General features: G+C 39.8%; 2 non-coding genes and 2 pseudogenes across 2 annotated transcripts; 3 read left to right on the top strand and 1 right to left on the bottom strand.

Annotated features, from left to right (window-relative positions):
• Positions 1-812: 812 nt before the first annotated feature.
• TRNAG-UCC (transfer RNA glycine (anticodon UCC)) lies at positions 813-884 on the bottom strand. The gene has a single exon. It is a non-coding gene; the product is annotated as a tRNA-Gly (tRNA).
• Positions 885-1,560: 676 nt separating this feature from the next.
• Positions 1,561-1,754, top strand: LOC150082324 (U2 spliceosomal RNA). The gene has a single exon (XR_016547333.1). It is a non-coding gene; the product is annotated as a U2 spliceosomal RNA (small nuclear RNA).
• Positions 1,755-12,266: 10,512 nt separating this feature from the next.
• LOC150082325 (U2 spliceosomal RNA) lies at positions 12,267-12,367 on the top strand (annotated as a pseudogene).
• A 3,377-nt stretch (positions 12,368-15,744) lies between these two features.
• LOC150082326 (U2 spliceosomal RNA) lies at positions 15,745-15,951 on the top strand (annotated as a pseudogene).
• The last annotated feature ends 7,451 nt before the right edge of the window (positions 15,952-23,402 follow it).

Here is a 23,402-nt window from a genome sequence, read left to right on the forward strand (position 1 = left end):
TTGTGCATTCACCATACCTATTTCACTTACTCCTGTATACAATACTGTTTCACGTATTAACAATCAAATATGCTACATTCATCATTCAGCTCGGTGTTCTCACCACTCTACAATATACTTGTAGACCAGCTTCAGTATTCTAAAGTCCCTACTTGTTATTAATCACTCAGATACACCAACGAATCTTCGTCAATTAAAACACTATATTCAGAGTTGCTCATATAACTCAATTATCTACCATTAAAACATATTCAGAATCCCTCTTTATAAACTTTACTACCCTTCTAGCACATTATAGCTATTTGTACATTAATTTCATCTATTACTCATTCCTTCGTTTCCTTTGCATTATACCTTAGCCCTTTTTAACATAATAAGCTCTGTTAGTATATGTACCTCAGAGATAATTTATCTTTCACTTATTATTATTATTAGCCATATGGTGCAAGGAAGCATGAGGCTACTGCTGCACCACCCAAAAAAAAAAAAAAAAAAAAAATCACGAGTTACCCTGAGAGAGAGAGAGAGAGAGAGAAGAATGATGATATCCAGCTCAGGACCCTGGGTGTGCCAAGACCATACTCACCAGATGTGAGCCCCTGGGGGTAGAGAAAAGCATTATTATTATTAGCTATATGGTACAAGGGAGCCTGGTCTTTTTCTGCACCAGCAAAAAAAAAACCAAAAAAACATTACCGATTTATCGAGAGAGTCAGAAGTAGAAAGGAATTACCAAGAAAGAGAAGAACGATGACATCCTGCTTAGGATCCTGGTTGTGCCAATCCCATACTCCTGGGGATTTAAAAAATACTGCGATGGCCGGGAATCGAACCCGGGTCAACTGCTTGGAAGGCAGCTATGCTAACCACTATACCACCATCGCACTGATTAGTAAGCGAAAATATATTGTAATTTACTTCGCCTCATCCAGGAACCTTCTGTTAGAGATTCAGAACCAAACCTTTTCTAAGCAATGGTGGAATTACTACTGTTGTGGCATACAATAATAATACAATAAGAGATGACAATACAATGTTTGAAGGAAAAACATTTCGAAAAACCTTTAATTGTATATAATTTTTAATAAATGTAAAACTGCATTGTACCGTTTTATTGGACGAATCAAAAAGAAGAAAATAGAAGATATTTAAACTGTATTTTATTTATTTATTTATTTTTAATTTAAATTTTGACAGATTTAAGAAAGGCGTACAAATCAAAGGCTCTTAAACCTTAACAGGGAGTCTTTGGATTAATATTTAAGTTTTCATAATTTATTTTGGATATCATATCGTGCCAACCACTGAAAATGGAGCATTATTCAGTAACTTTTCATTAATAAATAAATTAAATTACCATCCAAATTCAATAGACAACAATCCTGCCGAAAGTTTTAGGTATTTCGGATGGTAGATGGCGCTGATACTTTAGCTATTTCTTTCAAAGCCTATTTTGTGCATACGTTTCATAAATATTGAGATTTTAGTAAACTCTTGAGGAACCACGAAGAGACTGATTACTTGAAATCGGTTTAAATAATTTCGGGCACAATTTAGGGTATCCCTTCTCGGCCCTTTGGCTAAGATCAACCTGTAGTATTTGTTCTTATCAGTGTATTGAAAGTGCGTATCTTGTTTGAATATTCATTCGGATTGGTAATTTTTGCTCATTAGTTTGACATTTAATAAGTTTTATCTTCTGGGCACGTGGCCTTCTTAAAGCCAACGTTTGTGCTTTGGGAGGGGGTGTTCGTTTTTCTTTTTTTTTGCATGCTTGTGCAGTTTAGTGAATTTAGATTTAGAAATGAGTTCTCTCATACAAAGAGAAAGAACTGTCGAGTTCTTATTAGACAGTGATAAGGAAATTATAGATATTTTGGACTGTTTGGTAGGTAATTATGGGTAGATAATTAAACAACGTACAGGTGTAAGCCTTTACCAGCAAACAAAGTTCATGTAGTTTTTTTGAACAAGAGGACTAGAGATTTGGCCTTAGAAGGTTTTTACCTTTAAAAAGAGGCAGTTGGTGTCTAAACTAGTGGGTAATTTTCGTAAATTAATTACCATTGACCGCTTTCCAGTTAAATATCAGATGAACCATTGAAAAATGTATTATCAAAATGGATAAAGATTGTAGAGGTAAAAAGTAATTGTTACCGGAAATATCCTAGAGTGCAAACAGGTACAATTACTGTGCTTATGGAGATGAACAAACCTAATATCGTAACTGTAGGAGGGTATAGGTTATTACTGAATTACCCAGGAGTGCGGAGAATGTGTTTCAGATGTCTTTCGACTGAACATCTTAAATCCAAATGTTTTAATTGCAATGCAGTGGGGCACATTACGTCCCAGTGTGTGGAAAACTGCAGAAAATGCTACAGTGAGGAACACAGAATAAATGCCTGTCCTCGCAGTTGTTTTTCAGAACGTATGGGGCGAAGAATCATCCCTCTAGAGATAACATCGGAAGATACTATTCCTACGCGAGTGGAAGATATTCCGCCTTTAATTTCTCCACATGAGGAGGGAACAGTTTCACAGGAGGAGAAGTTGATTCCCATGGAAGAAGGGGTAAATATTAAAAAGCGCCAGGAGCACGAAACAGTGACCAGTCCTTCAGTAGAACAAGGTGAAAACCGGAAAAAAATTGTAGAAGGTGACATCACTTCTTTGAAAATACCTTTTTTAAAAGAAAACGGGAGGTACAAAGTATTTCAATAGCTTGTGGGGATGTTTTATATCAGGGAGTCTACTGTTGAAGAATTGGAGGAAACCTTCTGAAATTCTGAGTTAAGAATGAAAGAAGTTCTTACAGAACTGGCAATGGCTGTCAGAGCACATGTGCTGTCGGAATTAGAACATAAGTGCTCTCAATGAATCATTTTATTATCGGCTCTTTAAATATTTAGGGGTTTAGAAAATAAATTAAACAGAATTTTGTATGGAGCACCATTTTAGGACTAGGTATAAAAATTTTATTTCTTCAAGAAGTGCATTTTAATACAGGATGGGATGTTACTAACTTTAATAACACTTAAATTTCAAAGTTTTTGGAGTTTTCGTGATAACAGAAGGAGAGGGGTTGGCATTTTAATTATGCAACCTGTCTTAGGATATTTTAATAATGTTCAGAGAGATCAGTATGGGAGAATAGTTGCCATAGATTGCCATTATGGGGGCAGGATTGTGCGTTTTCTAAATGTCTGTGCTCCTAATAATGCTGAATTTTTTTTAGAACTTGTTGTTTTTTTACGTGGAGCTCAAAGGATCATTATTAGGGGGGCGGGGCTAGAATTGTATTCAGGATCGACCCGCACTTGGACAAAATTTTGGGTTATCCTATGCAAGGGACAGCAGCTTTTTCCTTCCTTGATCAGACCTTGAATGACCGTAACTTTTGGATATTTGGAGACTGCACAATACTGCAAGTAAAGGAGCAACATGGTTTAGAGGAAATATGGGTTCGAGGTTGGACCGTTTTTACATATCTCGGAACCTCGTTAGTAACATTTATAATGTTAAACATATTGTTCTTTCAAATGGTTTGCATATCACTGACCATTGTTTGGTCTCATTAGATATGCAGCTATTTAGTTCAGTCATCTGTGGAAAAGGAGTATGGAAATGTAACCCTCATCTAGTATAGAATGAGGATAAGGAATATATGAAATTATTGGAAACTAGGCTTAATAATGATTATAGTTGGCATGTGTGGCAACAGATTAAAAATAACACCAGAAAGTATTTTTTTAAGTAAAGGGAAAACTTTAAGTTATGAATTTAGGAAGAAAATGATTAAACTACAAAAACAGATTAAAATTATAAAATTGTACAAAACTTCTAAATGGAAATAAAAATGGAATTAATAATAAATTCATACAAACCTTGGAGGGTAAATTAGAAAAAGAACGCTTTAGTAATGCTAAAAATACCTTTCTCCATAATGCTGTATTAATCGTGAGGAACTCTATGCAGCCGTTAAGGAGTGCAAGCTTCGTAGGGCCCCTGGTCTGGACGGACTGGGCATCGAGTGTTATACACAGTATTGGACTGTTATTGCCCGAGCTTTATTGAAAATTTTCAATGATTTTTTGGAATACTCTAATTTACCAGTCTCGTTTGTAGAAACCCACACTGTATTTATCAGGAAAAAAGATAGGGATGCTAAGCAGATCGGTAACTGGAGGCCAATTGCATTGTCAAATGTGGATTATAAGATTTTTGCAAAAATTATCAACAACAGGTTAAAGGCTGGGATTTCTAAAGTAATAAAAAGCAACGAAGTGTATGGAATTCCACAATGTCAATTTATTCTAATCTGTACTTATTGAGGGATGTAATAGCATATGCTGGGCACAGGGGTTGTCCACTAGCGGTTCTCGCTGTGGATTTGGAAAAAGCGTTTGACAGTGTTAGACAAATATTTAAATCAGATTCTTCTACGTATAAATGTGGGCGATAAAGTACGTAATATTATAAATTCAATCTATGATATAACTAGTACGAGACTGTTAATCAATGGGAAACTATCTACCAGTATTGCTCTGCAGAGGGGTGTTAGACAGGGGTGCACACTCAGGCCTTTACTGATGATCTTGTTGCAACTTTAAGGGCTGCCTCTTCTTGAAAAGAATTCTTTCGCGTTTGTCAACAGTTTCCATTTCTTTCGAGGTTGGGTGTATACTATGCTAAAAGCAAATTGAACGTTTTTGGAAAGGAGTAGTTTGAAAACGTCATACCAGGTCTTCAAATCAAAGTGGGAGCTATTAAAATTCTGGTGGTTAATTTTGAACATTACCGTCCCTAAAAGAGAAATAAAACAAATAACTAAACAAACAATAAACGAGTGGAAAATTGGCCTTAGAACTTTGATAATAAAAACGGTTATTTTGCCTAAGATCTTATATACCTTAAATGTGACTGGTATGAACGTTAGTGTGGAGAGGCAGATATCTTTACTTCTGTTTCAGTTTTTTTGGAACTATCGCAGACAAGAGGTAAAGAAAGTATATTTACAGCAGAGAAAGGAATATGGGGGTTTGCCATACCTAAGATCTCCTATAGGATTTTAGCAACTGACATAGTGGAGCTACATAGATTGTTGAATGGTAGTCACGGAGATAGCGTATTGGTAAAATTTTTCTTAGGATTCAAACAGGTTTTTTCGGTTGCATGGATTATCAGGGTCCTAGTACTCTAAGGTCTTAATTAAAGTTTGTGAAGTTTTAAAATCAGCTGGTGTTAACCTTTATACACTGAAAATCAGTAAAGAAATTTATGAAGAAATCTTTAAATTTTATTCCGTCCAACAGACAAAATTGACCTTGGTGTAGGTAAACCGTCATTTTTTCGCCAGTTGCATAACACCACTGGATATCTGTCCACGATTGAGCTGGCTTGGAGAATTGGGTATAAGAACCTACCTGTAAACTAAATAAAATATAATTTTAAGGGAACAGGAAATACTCTACCTTTTGTACTGAAATGGAAACTATAGAACATCTTTGTATCGTGTCGCTTTGCTAATCAGATTTGAACATTTTTACAAATTTTCCTTAAACTTTCAGCACCTCAGGGAGAAAACGAGACAATTTGCGTACAGTTTACCCCAGCTAAACTAAGCTATTTTCTTATAAGGCCACTCGAATAATGAAATTCATCTGCCGTGCTGTGTCTTATATCTTAATTGCGTGTGTTCTATGGTCGATTTGTCTGTTTTGCTGGACGAAAACCCCAGTTTCTGGGGAAGAAACCTTGCTATCTGCGCCTGAGACCGACTAACTCATCCACGGAGTGAAAAAAACCCATTAAAGTTCCTCTCGTCATCGACGGGATTCGAACCCGTGCCTTTTCTACCCTGTGTGGGTAGGACGGTGACGATACCACTGTGCCACCTGCGCAGACAGTTTACTCCAGCTATGAGAAACAAGCAGTTAATTATAGTGTTTTTAATTAATGAATTACAATTCCAAAAGGATAAATAAAATTTTTGCCAATAAGAATTTCACAGTTCAAGGTATTTGCAGGATGTCATACGCACATCTATGGTAGGTTTTTTTTTTTGGATAGAATTAGAAGTTTTGGGGGCGGCGTACTTTGTGTGTAGATGATGTCAACCACCAACAATTTGTAGATTACTTAACGGGAGTCTCGAGGTATTACTGCGCTGAAGAGTCTTAAAACATGGTTGGGTCGTTTGTAAGTTTTGGAATTACTTAATTATTAAGTAGGATTTGTTTATTTAATTAAGTAGCTCTATTTAAGTTTCTAGTATAAATTTTCTTGTCTGATTTTAATTTAAGTTAAAAAAAGCACTGGTCCAGGTAGTCTCAGTATAGAATTCTATAAAAAATTCTGTGAAATTTTGGGACCCAAGTTGCTAACCATATTTCAAAGATTTTTCTCAAGAGGTTCTGCACCCGTCCATTTTCTTGATGCACACGCAATATTTTAAAAAAAAAACTGGGAAAAATGGCTTGCAAACGGAAAACCGGTTCTTAAATTAGTGCTTTATTATTATTTTTTTTTTTTAGAAATAGCTTGTAGTTGAAGGGGCGGGCATGGGTTTCTACCCTGAGCTGGGTAGGCCATGGCCACCCCTTCGGGGCGTTCAAGTGGTATTTTCGCATTTGTAGCAACCCACTGTTGGTCTGAGAGTGATGGAAGGCCGGTGAACCCAGGCAGGGCAGGCCTACTCCAGGCGGCTACCCGTCTGTCAGTCTACCGGGCCCGGCTCTACATGGAATGAGTGATATGGGGTGGAGTCGCTGGATTGCTCTGGCCTCTCATCTCTTTACGTCTATCATTCTCTTTACTCGGGTCTATATGCTTTTCAGTCAGGTCTGCAAGAGGTCAGAGTGAACATAAATTGCGTATATAATAATAATAATAATAATAATAATAATAATAATAATAAAATTCTTTATTCATAGAAATGTAGGACACGATTCTCGCTACAGGCAACCACAGGAATCTTACAATTAACTGTACACATTACATTCGGTACATAAAAACTACGTTGGTACACAGCAAATATATAGACAGTGCAATATACACAGCTAATATTGCAACCAATGGATTTTATAGTTATTATAAAATATTGATTATACAGAGCTTATATTGCATTATAGTACATAGATTTTATATTTATTATATACAAGCTGCAACACATTGAGACAGTCCGGAAACGTTCACTGGGAATTGACTAGTTGCACTGACAATTGCAGGAATGCTGACTGCAATTCACTATGGATTTGCGCTTTTCTTCTCTGTAGGCAGAATCTCTGGACCACACATCCAAATCAATGTTTGCGGAGTTCAGCGCGCCGATGATGCTGTTCGGGAAGTGTCGCTTGAAGGTCGAGAGCTTCTGCAGGTTAGAACAGAGCACTGGACGGTTTCTGAGGGCTCTACCAGGGATTTTCCAGCCTACGATTTCCCAGATATTAACGAAGTCGAGAGCAGCGGAGCACAGATTAAGCGCCATTGTGAGCTTCCTCGCATATGCCAGGTGCTGGGCCGGGGTGTATCTCAGATTTATGCAGATCTGTGATTTTGATGTTGTATAGGGTAGTTGAGCCCAATTGTTGGCCCACTTTAGGACCCAGAATTCCAGACCCCAGAATATCTTCAGACTGGACATAGGAGCAGCCAACCAAACTTCTATACCATAACTGATATAGAACTAAAGCAGTAGAGGAGAAATTTTCTGACTGTTTTCTTGTTGTGCGCTCTACAGAGATCAAGTTTCATACCCCCGAAAGCCCGTAATGCTCTTGAACGCAGTTGCTGGATTTGTTCCTTATACGTTAGGTTTTCGTCCATTACCACTCCTAGGAATTTTACTGAATCAGTGGCGACGAGAACATGCCCCACAATGGAGGGCTGCAGAGAGGCTGCTGGATTGAAGTCTGCTTGTGCTCTAGGTGAGAAGATGATATATTTAGACTTTTCAGGGTTTATTTTAAGCCCAAAGTAAGTAGCGTATTCACAGAAAGAGGACGGATATTTGTTCAGGAGGATAGAATTCGATAATTCCTCTGCCTGGTCCGGTGAGGTGTTAGCCGGGCTTGAGAGGTAACATACAATGTCGTCGGCGTAGGCCATAAACGCAGATATTTCATTCATTAATGGAATAAATATTGCTGAAAAAATCAGTGCCGACAACGATCCACCTTGGGGTATACCGACTTCCACCTGTTTTGTGATGCAGTTATTCCCTTGCTGGAAGGTAAGGCACCTCTTGGTCAGCAAATTTCTGAGTAGCTTCGAGACATTACCCGTGAAACCGTAGTAGTTCTCCAGGAGGCACGGAAGTGGCTTAACTTGCACTGTCGAAGGCCGCTTTCAGATCCAGAAAAACAGCATGCATAACATAGCTTTGCTCCCAGGCTTGAAGGGTTTTCAAATTCAGAGTCTGTATGCATGTTATCAGCGATCTTTGTGAAAGCGCGTAATGTGTATGCCGAGGTCTCTGGGAAAGGATGATTGGCCACCACTTTAAACAAGCACTTCTCCAAGCATTTGAGAAAAGGGGAGGAGATTGAAATAGGCCTATAGTCAGCAGTAGAGGTCGGATTCTGCACCTTTCGAATTGGGATGACTCTATAATTTAGCCAAGCGTTTGGGACGACTCCCTGTTGTAAAATTCTATTAAACAACTTTGTCAGCTCGTCGCTAATGAAGTAGGAGGCAACTTTAAGGCAAAAGGTGGGAATAGAGTCACTTCCCATGGATCTTTTTTTTGACAGAGCGTTGGTGGCTTTGATTAGCTCCTCTTCGCCAATCGTCACGTTAGTGAGATTAGTGATGTCGTAGTGTGCACTGTTCCAGGGGGAGTCCGCAGCTGCACTGTCTGTTTTGACGAACCGGGTTACATGATCGCGCCATTCGGCCAGGTCTAACGATTCGGCTGGCCGGATATGATTGGCCGACCAGGATCGCTGGCCACCCGCTATCCTCTTCTCCATGAACGAGTTCATAGCCTGCTTCTTGGATTTCTGGAAACTATATCTGGCTATTGAGTACGCTGAGTATGATCTTTTTGTGGGTGATCTTTTGAATTGGGCATGTAGCCGTTGTTTTTCTTTAAACTGGTGCATAAGAGTACTGGACCACCACGGCTTCGAGTGTGGGCAGATGACGCAAACTCTTGACATGGCCACTCTGGCAATAAAGGAACCATTTCTGAAATCAAAACGAAGCTTCCTCTATATCTATTTAACTGAGAGTTCCCCAGGGGTAGAGCCTAAACAGATACATTACTGTTTCAATTTTTAGGTATTTTGGATCATATACAGCTTTCCTGATCTTTTCAATCGAGGTTGATTGGTTTGGTTGGTTATAGCGTTCTTTCAACAGGATGACAGAAGCTTTAATTGGCCTGTGGTCGGAGGGAAATGCCAAATTAGAACTGATTGCAGCTTCAACACTCCCATGGCTGGAAAAGATTCTCTGTAATGTGGCTTCTCCTCGAGAGGGGGAACACAGATGCAGTAGATGTTGAGACTCGACAGATCCGAAATTAACTGATCGAGGAGCTTTGATGCAGCAGGCAGGGACAGGTTGAAGTCTCTGAGAATTATTACTTCATAGTTGCACTTGATAGAGGTCAGGAGCCAAGCAGAAAAATTAGTAATGCATTGGTCTGCAACGGGTGGGGGTAAGTAAACATACTGGCAACTGTAGTCCATCGACTAGATAGTAGCCCAGTGCAGCCTGAAAATCGTTAACAGGATATGCACAAGCCTTGATCAGAGGGAACTGTTGCCTTTGGCAGATTAAGACTCTCATGCTTTCCTATCTTTGCTGTTCACCAGAACAGACTGATAACCAATGTTGGTGGTTAAAGGCGATATGTCCATGTCATCACGAAGCCAGGTTTCAATAAGGATAACAAAGTCGTAATCCGCACTTAGAAGTATGTCAATCAGGGCATTGAGCTTGTTCTTCAGGCTCCTGATGTTCTGCATGAAGCATTTCACATGTTTATCGCTGACAGGCTAGATCTGGATTAAGTTTCTAGGGTTCCTTTCCCTGAGGATGGTGGCTGATTGGAGGTGGATTCCTCTTGAGGAGGGTGTGGCATTAGGACCCACCCTACTAGTAATGTGCACTTGTATCTGATTATCAGACTAGACAAGACGATTGCAGGATTTAGTCAGCACAGTGGCTGCTCTTCTTTCATTAGGTTGAAAGGTACAGTCTGGTTTGCTGCCTAGCTATGCAGAGAGATGTATCCTGCCCACCTCTGGTCTCGAGATAGCATGTACCCCTGGTTGCACATTGTGGTCGCCAAAAGATGGCATCACCAGGAGACCTGCAGGCCAGATATCTGTGTTTAGATACCTTTCTATATTAGGATCTTTGATCTTGATCCGGAAAGAGGCATAGCTTGGATGCCTGGTCGGAACCCTGATGGGGGTACCAGGTATGTCTAGCTACTTCAGAAGAGTTTCAATTGGTTCCACCGTTGTTTCTGGGGATAGTCGACTTATAAATATGCTGGATGGTTTAGACCTCCTTCCTCTACGTTGCATGTTTTTAATACCTAGTGGGTTAGGGTTAGAGCCAATAACAGCTTCACAATTCTGATCTGCTCGGCTTACAAAGGTTTCTCTACTAAGACTGGCGTTGCCTTGCTTGGGAGGCACATTACTTCTGCTTATTGCTGATTTCTTCCCACATGCTTTCGCAAATTCCGGGGCAGGGGATGAAGGTGAAAGGTTTGCAGGTAACGGCTCTGTTTTCTGAACGATGTGGGAGTCAGAAACCATTTGTTTCGAGTGTTGAGCAATTTGCATAGGTAAGGAGTCTGTTTGCTGGATGGGTTAACTGGATTCCAGCAGCAAGGACACAGAATGGTGCGTAGAATGTTGTAGGTCTTCCAGCCTATGTATTGTGACTCTTAGGGTTGTATTCTCTGTGCAGAGCTTTCTCAGAATATTTTCAAATAAGATAAACTTCTCGCCCATTTTACTACAATTCTGACACATCAGGTCCTCATGCTGATCTAGTACCTTATCAGTTTGCGCCTGAGCGTCAGAACATCAAAATCTACAGAACATGAAGATTTTGACCTCGGGAGACATAAAAACACTTGGCCGTTGCCCTAGTACATGTGTAAAACTCTACTCATTAACTTATATTTAAAAACACAACCGATTATTAGGAGCACTTGAAAGAACGACTATGCCGAGTTCGCGCACGCGCATAATGCAACATATCACAATTAAATTTATATGGTACTACAGCATATTATTTTGGCTTAGAAATTATCTTTTTAAAATGGATATTACACATTGCATTGTATCAATTTTTCTATTCTTGTTTAAAAAATAGTAAGGACCAAAAAAAAAAAAAAAAATCCAAATATTCATTCCTAATAATTTTTTTTTTTCAATATGGACAAGTTTCATTTTGCGTATAGATGGCAGCACATCACACGGAAACTTTATAGAGTAGTACAAAGTAAAGCATTGCCTAAAAACTAAACAAAAATGTATTAAAATTTATTTCACGGCCTCCAGGAAATAGCCAACTGTCACATTTGAAAAGTAGTTCCTTCTGTTAGAGATTCAAAACCGAACCTTTTTAAAACGAAAGTGCAGTAACCACTGTTGTGCTATACAATAACTGAATCTTTACCGGTATGCAATTTTTAATAAATGGCAAACTGCTTTGTTTCATTTTATTGGAAGAAACAAAAAGAAGAAAATAGAAGATACCGTAATTAAACTGTATTTTATTTAATTTATCTATAATTTAAATTTAAAGTTCGATGGATTTAAGAAAAGCATAAAAATCAAAGGTTCTTAAGCTATTACCTCAACAGGGAATCTTCCGATTAACTTTTTAAAGTTTTGATAATTTATATTGGATTATGGTACCAACCACTAAAAACGGAGCATTATTCAGTGGCTTTTCATTAATAAATTAATTAAATTACCATCCAAAATCATAGACAACCATCCTGACGAAGAGTTTAGGAATTACGGATGGTAGATGGCTGATTCCTTAGCCCTTTTTCTGACCAGATGGACTTTATATCTAAAAAAACGAAAACTTTTTTTTAATTTTAAAAATTGCCGTCCTTTGTAAGTAATTTATTTAGTACATGTGAAGAAGTGTTATTTTTGAAAAGACAAATACTCTATTTTGTGCAGAACTTTCATAAATATTGAGGTTTTAGTAAATTTTTGGGGAACCACCAAGAGAATGCCTACTTCAAATCGGTTTTAAGGATTTCGGCCCCAGTTTAGGGTATCGCTTCTCGGCCTTTTGGCTAAGATCAAAGTGTAGTATCTGTTCTTATAACCAGCTACATCACCGACCACCGTATGGTAAACATAACGCTGCAGCCAGTAGAAACAGCCGACCACGGAAGAGGATACTGGAAACTAAATACCAGCCTGTTACAAAGACCAGAAGTCCAAACAGAGTATGAAGCATTATGGGAAAGCCTACAAAATAATCCACAGGAAAACATATGGGACTGGTGGCAGGAATCAAAAGAAGCCACAAAAGCCTTCTTCCAACATCAGGGGAAGAAAGTAGCAAAACAACAAAGACAAGACTTGAAAGCCCTAAGAAAAGAACTCACCATTTTCGAGAGAGGAAATCATGCAGAAACAGGAAACCTCCCCATCATCCAAGAAATAAAAAGAGAGATAGAGATCAAAGAATTAGAGATAGCCCGAAAACATAAATGGAAACTCCAAGCAGAATGGATGGACAGCGAAAACAACAGTGCAGCCTTTTATGAAAGAAAAACAAAAGAATCAAGATCTAACTTAATAACATGTATTAGTACAGCACAGAAGGAAGTCACAGAAACAGAAGAAATAAAATCAGAATTCCAGAAATATTACACAGATCTATTCAAAATAAGCAACCCCTCTAATACAATCAGCAGCGAAGAAGCAAACCATCCCAAACCAGAAAAGTGCCAAGCAGAAAGAATGGATCTTCCAATCACTCTAGATGAGATCACAACAGCTCTAAAAACTTGCCAGAACAAAAAAACACCAGGACCAGATGGACTTCCAGCAGAATATTACAGAACATTTTGGAAAATCCTAGGGCCCATGATTAAAAAATTATTCCAACAACTCTGGGAAAGCTCGGAAACAAGCCAGGAATTCCTAGCATCAGTAACAACCGTAATACCGAAGCCAGGAAAAGATCTAAAACAAATAAGCAGCTGGAGACCAATAGCCCTATTAAACACTGACTACAAAATGTATACAAAAGTCCTGAACAACAGAGCCAAAGCAAATCTAAAATACATCATCAAGTCAAACCAGACAAGCGGAGTCCCAGGAAGACGGATACAATTCAACCTGACACTAATACGTGACATCATAGAATATATCAACAAAAAGAAGGATAAAATGGTTCTGGCAGCCTTAGACCTTCAAAAAGCCTTTGATTCTGTCGAACATCAATATCTCCACCAAACACTCTCGGAATTCAACCTAGGGAAAAAGTGGACACAAGCAGTGAAATCCCTGTACAGAGCAGCAACCACAAAAATTCAAGTAAACGGACACCACACAAACGACATCAAGGTAGGGCGCGGGGTAAGACAAGGCTGTCCATTGAGCCCAACACTGTTCATACTCTGCATAGAACCACTACTAGCAAAGATCAATGCTGCCAGCAACATAAATGGAGTCCCTCTCCCTGGCAGAAACCAAGAGGAATGCAAATTACTATGCCATGCAGACGACATCACAGCCACCCTAAAGGACTACTCCTCCTACACAAAATTAATAAAGATAATCGAAGAGCATGGGAAAACATCTGGCCTCCAAATCAACGAAGCAAAAACAAACATCCTCCACATAGGAAATTGGCCGCAGACAGCAGCCGACGAAGGCTCTATACGAATCTACGGCTTAAAATTCAAGAAAAAAACCGCACCCATAAAAGACAAAGAAATAACTAACAAAATAAAAAATAGCTTAAAAGACTGGAATAGGGGAACATTCTCTTTCCAAGCCAAAGAAAGAATCATACAAACTACAATAGTCCCCATAATAATGTACACAGCGACAATCTTGCCAGTGGAGGCCAAAACCAGGAAAACTTGGGAGTCAACTACCTTCAGATTCTTCTGGAACCACCAAATCGAGGGAGTCCATAGGGAAAAAGTTAAAGCTCCCAAACACAAAGGAGGATACGACATGCCTTGTATACAGACAAGAATTATCACGGAAAAAATTAAACTAACAGACGAAATATTGAAAAACCCAGACCACCAAGCTGAAAGTCTCACCAGGTACTGGCTGGGGACTGGAATATCTCGGATGCAACACACACTAAAGACAGGAGCAAAAGCAGAGACTCCGAGTTCGTATTACAAGGAGATTCTGGACACAATGGGAAAACTAGGGAAAAACCACATCCAACTAAATCTGGCCACAGAAAAAATCAAAAGCTTGTATCAAAAGATCCTACAGCCACAGGAATGCCAACCAGTCAACGCACAAACCTCAAACTGGGAAATAACGTGGAAGCGACTGCACACAAAGAACCTAAATTACCCATCCAGAAGAGACTTCACATGGAGGGCACTCCATCAAAACTTACCCACAAGATCCAACTTATACAAATGGAGCAAGACAAACAACAAAACCTGTCCCTTTTGCTTAACACAAGAAGAAACCCTGAATCATCTGCTTTTCCAATGCCACATTACGCAACAAGTATGGAAGCATGTAAGTCACAAGTTCAACGTCCACAAAATTACAGAAGAAGAGGCTCTCTACCTGAACATTCCAGACCCCTTCACAGTGGAAAAACGACTCTTCCTATTTGCAATTCTAGAGATCAGATACCACATCTGGAAAGTCAGAAACAGAGCGATATATGAAGGTGGAGGAGTTACAGCCTTGCACATTCTCAGCTCATGCAGATGCTCCCTTCGTAACTTCTTCCAAACAGAATTTACTCTAATTGGAGAGGACTGCTTCAAAAGAAAATGGTGTCTACCACCCCGGCTGTGTTACATCCATGAACACAGAGTAACCGTGACTTTTTAGAATGGCACCCGTCAACAACCTTACGTGGAAGTAACTGGAAAAACACTAACATATTAACTCAGTGCTTCCCTCAATAAAAAATAAAAAAAAATAAATAAATAAAAAAAAAAAAAATAAATAAATAAATAAAAAAAAAAATAAAAAAAAAAAATAATACAAAAAATATATAAAAAAAAAAAAAAATAAATAAATAAATAAATAATAATAAATATATAAAATAAAAAAAATAAATAAATATATATATATATATATATACATACATATTAATCGAATATAGTATAGGTTGAGGGTAAGCACCCTTGGAGTGAAATCTGGCCTTCCTCCAGGGAGTATTTCTGGAACAAACTTTTGAAAGCTACTACAGCTACCTCTTCTCACTTCCCCAAACGTTCAAAATTGGTCAGTTTTCTCTTCTCCTTTCCTTTCCTGTCCTTCTCACTTCCAACCATAGCTTCCACCCGAGCCCTCAGAAGTCTATGGGGGAACCCCAAGCCAAGACATCGGCCACACCAATAGGCCTGAAGGCCTTCAGGTATTACGGACTAGTGAGGTGCTCAAGGAACATGATGGTAACCAAGTAACATATAAAGTACAGTTAAAGAGTGGACATGGTTGAAGCTCGATAATTGTAAGTTATAGTTGTGTACGCACCCTCTCGACCCTGGTGAGGCTACTTGCCTTATACCTTGGCCAGAGGAGTGCTTCTAACAGTACTGTTAGGAAAAACTGAGTTAAAGGTACACAAACAAGATCTGTTCTTATCAGCTTAATATCTGATACGGGGTCCAACGGGCCCTGAGATGTTAAACTGATTTTTGGAACTCGGCGAAGAGCTCGGAGCTTGCTCCACCTTTGCCACGAGTTGTCCTGGTCTTGCACTACTTCCAGGGTCAGCTCACCACAATTAATCCAAAAAATAGTGAATCTTTCTAGGTCAGTGTAGTTTTGGCGCTAGAACTTGATCTTTCTACGTGTGGTGCAGAACTCAAATGCACGTGTCATACCAAAGATTTTTCTGTGGCCTGTCAAAGACTTATCGATTAATTCAGTCAGGACAGATTCGTCTGCTTTCCATTCGTTCAAGTCTCGACAGCAGTTTTCTAATTGCGCTAATTATTAGTATGAAATTTTCATAATTAGTTATTATTCCAATACAAAACACGGCCACAAAATACCCGAAACAAATAAGTAATTGTATATTAATTTAATTTATCATTTTATAAATTATACATTTACAATTTTAAATAATAAGTAATTAATTATTTAATAATAAGTTTAATTTTAACCGCGTAGACTCCTATTCCAATGTAGCAGCGATCACAGAGATACAGTACTTACCAAGAGGAGAATCATTAAGAAATCTAGCAACAGTTGCATGATTAGTTTTATCCAGAACCTTTTATGCAAGGAGATATGATTTAGATCAGGGGTGGGCAACTTTTTTCCGTCAGCGGGCCGAATGAAATTTTCGTATCATGACGCGGGCCGGAATAGATTGAATAATTTAACAAAAAAAATCAGAACCTAAAAAATGTTATATTACTTGAATTACCAAATTATGAATGTATTTTTTAAAAAAAGTAAATATTTAAATAGAAGTCGATTATAGATAGGTACAGATAAGAACTACAATTTGGAATAAACATTTTTATTGTTATGATTAAGTAAATGCAGAAAACAAAAACTTTAATGTGAGGGATTACATTTGGAATGTTCCTGATTTATGATTTCATCCAAATTGGGATTCAATTCACTAGTGGCTATTCGTAGAACTGCTCCTAGATTTTCATCCGTTATTCTTGATCTAATTTTGCTCTTTGTATTTTTCATTAAAGAAAATGTAGTTTCGCATAGGTATGTCGATCCAAAGAATGCCAAATATTTCTGCGCATTATCCAGAATATTTTTAAACATTTCTGGATTTGACCAGGCATAAAAGTCCGTTATTGTTTTTTCAGCAAATTGATTCTTTAATATTAAATTTGATTGTAAATTTATCAGTTCCAACAAGGTGGTGCATCATTGACATTAAATGGTAAGCTTACTAAAGATAGATCTTTAGAAATTTTTTGAAAATCATCAAATCTTCTTGTAAATTCATTAAATAAGTCACTTATTACAGCCTCATATTTCTTAAAATCAGCACGTTTAAAGTTTTTTTTTTCTCTTTTTTGTAAGATTGGAAAGTGAGTTAACCGTTTATTTTGGAATTGTTGCGAAAATAACTTGAGTTTTCTCGTAAACGATGTGACATTTGTATACATATCAATAATAAATAGGCCTTTCCCTTGTAATTGGAATAATTTACTTAAACTAAATTCAACAAGGCATAATATTTAAGAGTTTAAGATTCTATATAATAGCAGTGTGGATACACCATAGATAACTCTTAAAGAACAAGTACGATAGTGTGAAAGGCATCATTTCGTCTGTATCTCTTATTGTGCTCTTCCTTCAAAACGAGTTGCCCATGTATTGCACTACCTCGAATAAGTAATGCTTCACTAATAGAGAAGACTATTGTTACTTTTCTTACCACCACCAACCGATGAAAAGCCAAGTAGCTTTGAAACGGTGCAGTCTGGGTGGTGGTACTCACTGAGAATTAGTAACAATAGTTTTCTCTATTACAGTATTACTGAAGCATTACTTAATCGAGGTAGTGCAATACTTTGGCAACTCGTTGTGAAGGACATGAGATACAGACAAAATGATGCCTATCACACTACTATCGTAGTTGTTCTTTAAGAGTTATCTATGCTGTATCTACACCAATATTATATTTATTAATTCATTTACTACGTCTTTAGACTCTTCTTTAACCACAGAAGAAATCCATTTTCTAAAAAGCTCAATTTTGGCTTCATTTCGCCAACAGCTGAAGTTTGTACTCTATAAAATAAGTTGAACGAATAATTCGTTGAGCTCAGTACAAGGCGAAACTACTGTAAAGTTTTAAATTATAACTAAAATGACAGTACGGTGTGGTTGTGAGTGAGTAAAGAACCAATATCTTTTTTTTTTGAAATTATGACCTAATGTGAAAAATATGGTGAAATAAGAAACAAGCTTCTTTAGTATCCTTAGACCATGTAACATGGTCCCACTAAAGTGTCATGCCTTTATGTAAACGAAAAATGAATATGATAATACATAAAAATCCGAACCTTAGTTATTGCATCCCTCAGTAAGTACAGATTAGAATTAATTGACACTGGAATTCCATACACTTGGTTGCCTTTTATTACGTTAGAAATCCCAGCCTTTAACCTGTTGTTGATAATTTTTGCAAAACTCTTATAATCCACATTTGACAATGCAGTTGGCCTCCAGTTACCGATCTGCTTAGCATCCCTATCTTTTTTACTGATAAATACAGTGTGGGTTTCTACAAACGAGACTAGTAAATTAGAGTATTCTAGAAAATCATTGAAAATTTTCAATAAAGATGGGGCAATAACTGTCCAATACTGTGTATACCACTCGATGCCCAGTCCGGCCGGACCAGGCACCCTGTGAAGATTGCATTCCTTAACGGCTGCATTGAGTTCTTCACGATTTATTACAGCATTATGCAACTGTACTCCGGGTAACGGTCAACCTCCCAAATAAAAGAGATTCTCTCCCTTGGTTATTGAATTTTTTTGTATAATATTTCTTGAATTCACTCAATTTCCTGCGTGGTAGTAACCAAACCGTGCTCTGCATCTATCTCTGTAATTAATCGATCCGAAGCAAGATCTTTCAGCTTCTGATCATAAAAGGCAGACAATGGCCTGTCTTGTTCCTTAAATTTGATTTTAAGTTTCAAATCTTATTTTTTAGCATTGCTAAAACGTTCTTTTTTCCAACTTACCCTCCAAGGTTTGTATGAATTTATTATTAACCCCATTTTTATTTCCGGTGAACCCAGGCAAGGCAAGCCTGGAGTAGGCCTGCCCTGCCTGGGTTCACCGGCTCTCCATCACTCAGACCAATAAGGGTAAAGTGTAAAGTGTATTGATGTCTAATGGCACCAGAGATTTCTCCCATCTCTGCGTTGCTTTCATTGTAGGTGTACCAGTTCACTGGGAAGGCCAGAGATTTGAAAGTGTGTGGATTTTGTATATGTGTAGTGTTGTGTATCGTTGTTCATCTGGCTGTTTAGCCGCTAGACCCCTACAACGTTGTCCACAATTGGCCTCGTGGAGGCAGACCAGGTACACAGAATGAAGGTTTACTCTGGCAGGCCCTGCCCCCTAGTTTCCTGAGATTTCAGTGACTAGGACCTAAAAAAAAAAAAAAAAGACTCGGTAGGGGTGAGCGCTGGAATTAGAAAAGCCATGAGGTGTATGAGGTTTAATTTGGACGAAGTTAAGTTTTTGCAGTTTGTGTGGGGGTTATACGCTGGCGTATTAGGCAGAGTAGGGGGGGAGACTGAAGGCTGGGGGTAAAAGACAGAAGTATGGGGATGATAGAGAAGGCGACCCCAGGATTTTCAGTGAGGCAGGTCCAAGCCCCACCAGGAGAAGAATCAGGGTTGGCAGGGGTGGAGAGGAGACGACTGTCTCCTCCTCCTCACCAGGGGAAGGGGAGTAAAGGTACCAGGCAAGGGAGCCCGGTACAGATCGCCATCAGGCATTGACAGTTGTGAGCACGTGGGGGTCCAAGCGATCTGAACCGTATCTTCTTTGGTGTTCTTTTTCAATGTAGGAGTCAGATCCCAGTCGCAGGGTCATACATGAATCAAGTCCTGTGTCAGGTTGTCTCTGGTTCAGACGTAGGTCTTCCTGGTTGTCAGTTCCCTCGTGAACAAGGCTAAATGATGATCATGTTCGTGGTTGTGGGTTATTTGGTACAGTTTTCTTGTGTATTCCGGTTTTCTCTAGTCCTGGTTTTGGGATTCATCATCAGCTTCTGGGTGCTGTGCATGGTGGTTTGCTATAAGTGCTCGCCATCTAGCAAAGAGTTTCTGTGCAAAAATGGTAAGGGCTTTGTATTCTTGTTCCGAGTCGAGAAGATGCTGTTCCATGTTCTGCGGGAAGTAGGTGATAGCAGTGGTGAGCCTGCATCGCAGGTCCTCATACTGGTCGCAGTCATACATGAGATGTTGCCATGTCTCCTCGTGGCCACAGAGGCAACGGGGATCCTCAGTGATTCGGAAGCTAGATAGTTTTGCATTAAATGGCCCGTGCCCTGTGAGCAGAAAGGTGACGTGGAGCCCTGGTTGGAACCAACTCGAGAGTTTTGGAAAGACTCTGTTTACGCTAGGGAGGAACTTCTTGGTGATTTCCCCTTTAGTGGATTCTGTCCACCGATCCTGCCATTCCTATCGGAGGTGGTCGAGCAGTCTGGTTTTTTCAAGCTTCCTGTTGTTGGCGAGATCCAACGTGTAGTTCAGGATAGTGCACGGTATTTCTTTTGCCATATTATATGTCAGGGCACATCTGATGATTTCCAAGTCCAGCGGGAGGACTCCGGCCAGAACCTGGAGTGCGTGCGTGCTGACTGTGGAGACAGCTCGTGTGATTGTCAGAATTATTGACCGCTGGATGCTGTCCAATGTTCTTCTATTTACCACTGTGGTTACCTTTTTGTACCAAACTGGTGAAGCATATGTGATGACCGGGATGAAGGTAGATTTGTAGTAGAGGGACAGGGTCCGCTTGTTAAGCCCCCAGTCCCTCCTGGTTACTCTTGCGACCAATGCAGAATATTTCCGTATCTTTTGTTTAATGTACTTTAGATGGGGCTGAAAAGACAGATTTTTGTCAATGATGATTCCGAGATATTTGATTTCTGTAGCAAGTTTTATTGTGATGCCTCGGATTTTCACTTGCGGTGGTCTGGCAAGGTCGAGTCTGCCCTTCAGGAGTACCGAGCAGGTCTTACTTGGAGAAATCCGCAGGCAATGGATTGTAGCCCAGTTTTGCAAAATTCCTATCGCGTGGTTGGCTTTTTCTTCGATCTGCGCTCGTGAGTCAGCAGCAACAGTTATTATCAAATCATCGGCGAAGGCCTGGGCGCCGACTTCGCCAATATCAAGGGCCAGGAATTCATCTAAAATCATATTCCATAACAGGAGCCCTGCGGGCACCCCCTGTGGATTTGTCTAGTTAGCTTCCTATACGGTGCATGTACTTCGATCGTTCTCTGTGTTAGGTAACTCCTGATTGTGTTATACAGGTTTAGGGGCACTCCAGCCCGCCTAAGTCTCGCGAGGACGCTCGGCCACCAGATGGCGTCAAACGCCCCTGCGAAGTCAATACTGATAACAAGAAAATATTTGGTAGTACAAGCTTCTACTTTATCCAGCAATGTCTTGAGAGCTTCTATCGTGGATAGGCCAGGTTTGAATCCAAATTGCATTGTGTTTGTTAGGTTTGCCCCTTCGTAATAGTGGAGTAGCCTCTTGTGCAGCATTCTCTCGAATAATTTGCTTACAACTGGGAGTAAGGCGATCGGACGGTAGGACTCTGGTTTTTCTGGCTGCTTTGATGGATTTTTCAATTTAAGTTTGATGTTGGTAATTTTCCAGTCATTAGGAAAGGTTCCTTCTTGGAGGCAGGTGTTATATAGCGTGAGTAACAGATCCGGGGTATATTCCACCGTTTTCTTCACAATTTCCGGTTCAATTAGGTCTGGGCCAGGGCATTTTTTGCTTCTGATTTGCATGGCGGCCACATGCAGCTCATCCACATTTTCTTGACAGATCCGCAGTTGTTCTGGGTGGGTAGGAGTTACTTGTTCCAGGAAGATGGTGTTTAGGATATTGGTCACCGAGTCATCCCACGTAGTGGTCAGGGCCCAGCGGGGTCATTGTTGCTTCTGCGACTTCTCCTCTGGAGTGTCTGTTAGTGGCTACTTTATAAACCACTCCCCAGGGGTTAGTGTTCCCTGCTGTGGAAACAAGATTTTCCCAAGTTTTGCGCTTGGTGTCCTTTATTAATTTTGTGTATCGATTCCTTGCGTCTGTACACCTATCCCTGATGTCCGCGACCTCAGCGACCGGCCAAGATCGCCGGGCCCGTTGGAAGTCCTTTCGTCGTCTCATTACTTCATTTCTCAGGTTTTCGATGTCGGGGGTCCACCAGGGCATGGCGCCTGGCTTTGGGATTTTCCTTTTCATTGCCTGTTCGCTAGCTTTTATGATGATTTCAGTTACTTTTCTTTGCAGGTCATTTGCCTCTATGGGTCGGCTCGCAGTCTGGTAGTGCTCCCCAACCTAAGCAGTGAGTTTTTCCTTGAAACTTTTTCAATTTGCCTTATTAACTGCGAAGCGGTTTAGTGATGTTTTTGTCACCGGGGTTCTACTGAGTTGGTTCTGTATCTGGTATGTAATCACTCTGTGGTCGGACGTGGTCCAGTAGTCTTGGACCGTCCAGCGTTTAATATATCGGGCGACGTTCGCAGTTGCGAGTGATACATCTATTGTGGCTTCCCACAGAGTGTTACAGAAATTTGGCAGTTGGTGTGGCAAGTTGAGGATCTCAAATGTAGTGTTTGCCAGGTGATCTTCCAGGATCTGGCCATTTCTCGTGGCTCTCCTGTCTGGGGTCATGCTGTGCCAGGCCGGGGAGTGGAAGTTTACATCTGCACCTATGATGATCCTCTGATTAGGCAATGTGTCCAAGAGGGTCTGAAGATATCTAGTTGCGAGGGTTATGTCTTCCCCTGGCCTGAAGTACAGGGACACACAAAGAAAGCGCCCAATGGGGAGATAATATGGGCACAAGCAGCCCAGGCGGTGCATAGTTGAGATATTCCCGTTACTGTAATGGCTGGGTTTCGGATAATGATGGCTGCCTAGGGGGTATCTTCGTCAGTTTGGACGATCTTGTAATTGGCTGGATAACCTCGTACTTTTTTAACATGCGTGTACGGTTCCTGAAGGATCAGTATGTCTGTGTTTTCCTCGTCAGCTTTCTTTCGAAGTTGCTCGACCACTGCTCGAGCAACTTCGAAAGAAATTCCACAATCTGTGGAATCTATCCTCCTTCCTTCTATTTATGCCTGTTATATTTATGATGTGCATGATGTAGGGAATGACAATGGTTTTCAAAATGGTTGCCCTTGCACAGAAAGACCAGAGTCCCGTTCTCCATTTGTCCAGCCTAGCTTGACTCTCCCTGATCATTATGTTCATTTCTAATACCGGTCTGTCAGTGAAGGTTACTCCTAATATTTTGACTGTGTTGGGTTCGACCGTGATTTCAGTGAGAAGCAATCTTATTTCAGTATCTGCCCACTTGCTCCAAAGTTTCAACTTCGTTTTCCTTTGGTTGATGTCTAGCCCGGAAGTCAGAGAGAAGTTATCTGCTATCTGAAGGAATCTTCTGACGGAGTCTGCATCTTCTGAGAGGATGACAACATCGT

Source organism: Mastigoproctus giganteus, chromosome 8 (genome assembly GCF_048544385.1).
Source record: "Mastigoproctus giganteus isolate SK-2022 chromosome 8, ASM4854438v1, whole genome shotgun sequence".
In the NCBI taxonomy this organism is placed as follows: Eukaryota; Metazoa; Arthropoda; class Arachnida; order Uropygi; family Thelyphonidae; genus Mastigoproctus; species Mastigoproctus giganteus.